The sequence below is a fragment of the Benincasa hispida genome, chromosome 7 (genome assembly GCF_027475165.1).
Source record: "Benincasa hispida cultivar pf3 chromosome 7, pf3_genome.v1.1, whole genome shotgun sequence".
In the NCBI taxonomy this organism is placed as follows: Eukaryota; Viridiplantae; Streptophyta; class Magnoliopsida; order Cucurbitales; family Cucurbitaceae; genus Benincasa; species Benincasa hispida.
This window is the reverse complement of record NC_143484.1, coordinates 48,848,666-48,854,665: the sequence shown is the minus strand read 5'-3', so window position 1 is coordinate 48,854,665 and position 6,000 is coordinate 48,848,666.

Sequence of the window (6,000 nt, the reverse complement as noted above, 5' to 3'; positions counted from 1 at the left end):
GGCATTCTCGGTTGGTGGGAAATATTTCTTCATGAAATTTCCACGACTTGTTCCCACGTAGTTATCTCTCCCGGTTCGAGAGAATACGCCCAATTTCTTGCTTGATCGCATAAGGAAAATGGGAACAAAGTGAGTCGAACTTTCTCGGTGGAGATATTTGGGAACACAAAAGTGTTGCAGATTTCTATGAAGCTCTAGAGGTGGGCGTGTGGGTCTTCGCCACGCCTCACTCCAAATCGCCCAACAGTCTGGATCATCTGCAGCATTACCGGTTTCATTTCAAACCTCGATCCATCTAACGCTGGCCTCATGATTCCTAGAGAGAAATCATGGAGGTTGGCGACACATAGTCCCGAATGGGTCTATTGCGGTCATTCGCCAGAAGGATGGGGTTGGCCATTATATTGTTTGTGTTTGCGGCCCTTTCTTCCAGTTGTTCTGCTATTCTTGGGGTTCTGTCTTGTTGCCGTCAGTTGTCTTTTAATCGTCGTCGAAACATTCTTTCAATCTCCGGGTCGTAATTCACCAGAGATTGAGAGCTGGAAAGAAATCAGAAAATTACCGTTAGCACACTGAATTGTCGAAATCCTCGACAACGGTGCAAAAAATTTGCTACGTTATTTTATGTGATGAAGTTATGGAATGAAATGCGGTGATATAAATGCATTGAGCAATAAGTTTTCTCAGTGGAATCCAAGTATAAACCCTACTGAGTTACCTGGTAAGTCCAAGGTTGAACTCAGGGACTAGGGAAAAACAGTATGCAGTGATAATTTCTAAGAAGACTTTGCAGTAACCAAATAATCAAATAGTTGTTTTGGGTTGTTGTTTGCGGTATAAAATAAATGTATGCAACGGATTTGAGAAAAGGTCGATTATGGGATAGATACACTGAGTATGCAGAGGAATGGGTTGAGAAAGTCTTTAGCTAGCCTTTCCCGAGAATGCGTTCAAACTATGCGATCACGCTACACTCATGCGATAGCAAATCATTTTTCAATGCAAATGCGGTGCTCCTAGTTCTAGGACGAATGTGTTGAATGCAATAATGTCCATAGAGCTTATTCCTAAGTCTCTACTCTTTTACTATGCAATGATGCAAGATGCACACAAAGACAAGGTGACCACACATAATCATATCCCATCTCTAGGATGCATGCGATGCGTTAATAGCAAACAGTGCTTATTCCTAAGCTTCTATCTCTTAATTATGCATTCTGATCTGACTCTCCTGAGCCTAGATTCTAACCTAACTTTTCCAAGCCTAGATCCTGTCCTTAGACTACCCTCCCGAGTATCTTTAATGTACGAATGATGCATACATAATACAAGATAATCGCATAGAGTGAAGATCCCCAGTTATGCTAGCTAAGTGCTTCTCAACCCATTCGACAGATTTAGCTACTCATGCGTAACAAACAAAGAGTGAACAGATATAAAGAAGTAAATTCCATTTCTATAGATGAGTTTAAGTACAAAATGACAATGGAAGATAAGAATAGAGAGCCTGGTAGCAATCCCTTGCTTCCGAAGGCTTTTACACTGTCAACTCTACTCTGTTCAAAAGATATTCCTGCTTCCGCAGAAGCTGGCCCTCTCTCTGAGCTTGATGCTTTCGGCACTCTTCCAAGTTCACCAGAATGATCTCTCGGCACAATCTCGCTTCTCTCGCTTCCGCCTTAAATAAAAAAAAAAAATCTAAGAACAAGGCTATTCTATCTAAAGGAAAATTCTCTAACTATCCGAATTCATTTACTTAAGGTTGCTCTTGGTATTTATAGAACTTCGGGGTGAAAGGTGTCTTCTCTCTTATGATTGCACTGATGGGATGGCATTAATTTTCTGTCTGATGCACCGAAAAGTTAAGTGTACTTGCTACAGTAGTTCGTTAGCGACTTGTCAACTTAATTCGGACTCGACCGTCATCAACTTTCTGTCCCATCGTGATTTATTATGCCTTTCACCCAGATGCACCCACCAAGTTGTGGCGGCTTTATGCGGCAATCCTTCTTAAGCAGATGTTTACGAGAACAAATCACCACAAAGCCTTTCGGTAACGCTGCATCCGACCGTTGCATTCTTGTGATCGCATTTTATGCTATGCGTCAACGCATATTCTACACAAAAATACAAAAGTTAACTGTTTTTATGCGATGAACGCATGCAACCGCAATGTCATGAACTTAATGCTTTTTGGACACAATCTTATATATTTTATCAACGCAAACCTGCATTGTTTAATAACTTAGTACAGTAATACTGTGCATTTCTGCCCGTTATCAGTTACGCTTACACAGAATTGTTAAGGATGTTAACAAATTCTGAACCGAATAATGGTGACTGTTAGTTATAGTGACGTCACTGTCTAATAGTTAAGAATGTCTCATTTCAGTGAAGGGGCACTTGATCACCCTACATGACTTTTGTCCTGCCTCACTGAAATATCATTGCAAAATAGATGTAACTTAGGGTACACTGAACTATTTTGCTAAAAACTTATTGGTTTTCATAAGTAGTTTAATGTAAGTAGACTAAAATAGTTTGTTCTTTTCTAGCAAATTCTTTACATGGCTATTGCAACTTTAAGTTTATTCTCCACGGATAAGCTAATGGGAGAAAACTACGCTAGTTGAAAAAACACAATCAATGCTATTTTGATCATCGATGATCTTTGATTTGTCCTGATGAAGGAGGATCCCATTCCATCTGCCAATGCTTCTCAAAATATTCGGAAAGCATATGAGTGTTGGACACGGGCAAACGAAAAGGCCCGAGCGTACATCTTGGCAAGCCTTAATGAATTCTTGGCCAAGAAGCATGAGCCCATTCTCACAGCTCGTAAGATCATGGAGTCCCTGAGAGGAATGTTCGGACAACCGTCGCAGAGCTTAGGCATGACGCTTTGAAATACATCTTCAATGCTCGTATGCAAGAAGGGGTATCTGTTCGAGAACATGTTCTTAACATGATCGTCCACTTCAATGTGGCAGAGATGAATGGGTCAAGCATCAATGAAGTCAGTCAGGTTAGCTTCATACTGGAATCTTTCCTAAAAGTTTCCTACATTTCCATAGCAATGCTGTTCTGAATAGAATTGACTACAACCTGACCATTCTACTCAATGAGCTACAGACTTTCCAATCCTTGTTGAAAAGTAAGAAGCAGAAGAGTGAAGCAAATGTTACTTCATCTTCTAAAAAGTTCCATAAAGGTTCTACCTCTAGAACTAAGTCTATACCTTCTTCCTCCGGCACCAAAAAGTGGAAGAAAAAAAGGGTGAAAAGGGGAAGGCTAACCCCGTAGTTGCTACTAATAGGGGTAGACAACCCATCAAGGCTAAAAAAGAAAAATGTTTCCACTGCAATCAAGATGGGCATTGGAAGAGGAACTACCTCAAATATTTGGCAGAAAAGTAGAAGGTCAAGCAAGGTAAATATGATTTTCTTGTATTGGAAACTTGTTTAGTGAAGAATGATGATTCTGCCTAGATTATTGACTTTGGGGCCACTAACCATGTTTGTTCTTCATTTCATGGAATTAGTTCCTAGCGGCAACTAGATGCTAGTGAGATGACGATGCGAGTTGGTACTGGGTACGTCGTCTCGACTGTGGCAGTGGGAGGTCTCCGGTTGACTCTACAGAACAATTTTTTTATTTTAAAAGATGTATAAAAAGTTCCTGACTTAAAAAGGAACTTAGTTTCTATAAAATGTTTGCTTGAACATTATTATAATATCAACTTTCTTTCCAATAAAGCGTTTATTTCTAAGAATGGTGTTGATATTTATTCTGCAAAACTGGAAAATAATCTTTATGTGCTAAGAGTGTTAGCAACTAATGTCCTCCATAACATTGAGTTGATCGTTAGCAACTAATGCCCTCCATAACATTATTATTTTCCTCTGTTAGAAAATAATCTTTATTTTATAAAACCGTAAGCAAATCAAAGGACTGCCTTCATGAGAAAGAGTTCACAACTGACTCAAGAGTCAGGTCATGTCACCTATGGTCATCCTAGTGAAATGTAAGTTTCTATTATTAACGATGTTATATAAAGAGGCTAATCATTTCGTGGTCCGATCTTATACAAACTCTTTGTATAGGATACACCTGCTCACATGTCTCCATATGAATGATCAAGATCAGATTATTTGTAGCACTTTACAATACTTGTAACACCTACAAAGTGGGTCATATCCGTAGTGTCACCAGGATAAGGTATCTAACCTTATCCATCTACTAAAGACCATTTAGGTTATTATTTAAACAAGATCCACTTGTATATCTCTACGAAATAGTCTCAGATCTTAGTTTATTAGATTGAGTATATGCTTATAAAATAACACTTATTTTATTAACAACAATATGTTTATACGGAGTTTACAAACTACGAGATTACAAGGAGATTTAGGACACCATTCCCAACACTTTGTATTTTGACTATATTGTACACTTCACTAGCTTTAGGTCAAGTGGAAGATTGTTGAGGTTGATGTCCTAAATCTCGCAGGGTCCTATTGTTTGTAAACATTATTGAACAAACTCATTGTGTATTTAATAAAAAAAATATATTTTATTCATTGTCTATAAAATATATGATATTTTAGTTGCATTAACCACAAACCAATAAACTAACATCCAAGATTATCTTTATAACTTAAACATATATGTAGAGACATACGAATGGATCATGTTTAAGTGATAACCTAAATGGTCTATAGTAGATGGATAAGGCTGAGTACTTTATCCTGGTGACACTACGAGTATGGCAGCTTTGTAGGTGTTACAATTGTTGTAAAGTGCTACAAATGATCTGATCCAGAACATTCATGTATAGACATGTGAGCAGGGATATTTTATACAAAGGAGTTTGTATAAGACCGGACCACAAAATGTTTAGTCTCATTATATAACGTCGTTCATAATAGAGACTTACATTTAACCAGGATGACCATAGTTAACATGACCTGAATCTTAAGTGAGTTGTGAACTCTTGCCTATGAGAGGGGTCCTTTGATTTGTATAGGTGAGAGGGGACTCAACAAGTCTACCATTTTGGGGATTCGTCTGATTGAGGAGCTGGAAATACAACTACACAAGTGGAATTCACTCCTTTCCCGATATAGGGATAAGTAGATAAATTACTCCCATAAGGGTTGATTTCGGGTCTTGAACAATATGACACCATACCCTCTCCTTGCCCGAGAGGGGTTTAGTCATAGTTTAGACATACGGGTGGATCATGTTTAAGTGATAACCTAAATGGTCTATAGTAGATGGATAAGGCTGAGTACCATATCTTGGTGACACTACGAGTATGGCCCGCTTTGTAGGTGTTACAATTGTTATAAAGTGCTACAAATGATCTGATCCTAATCATTCATGTATAGACATGTGCATGGGGATATTATATACAAAGGAGTTTGTATAAGACCAGACCACGAAATGTTTAGTCTCATTATATAACGCCGTTCATAATAGAGACTTACATTTCACAAGGATGACCATAGATAACATGACTTGAATCTTGAGTGAGTTGGGAACTCCTGCCTATGAGGGCGGTCCTTTGATTTGTATGGGTGAGAATGGCCAGATCGCTGACTCAAAAAGCCTACCATTTTGGGGATTCGTCTGATTGGAGAATTGGGAATACAACTACACAAGATGGAATTCACTTCTTCCCGGGTGTAGGGATAAGTAGATAAATTGCTCTCATAAGGGCTAATTCTGGTCTTGAACAATGTGGTACCATACCCTTTCCTTGCCCGAGGGGGGTTTAGTCATAGTTGGACTATGATCTATTATTCATTAGAGGGATCAGTGGTACTTAAGGAGTTAGATGTAACTACAGAGGCAAAACGGTAATTTGGCCTAGCTGTACTTACGAGCAATTTGTGAAGAGTCATTGTACTGTTGATTGGTTATATCCAATGGACACAAAAATATATCGTAGTGTAAAAAGTGCAGCTGTCGGTCTTTAGTAGAGTGACCGACAGTTAA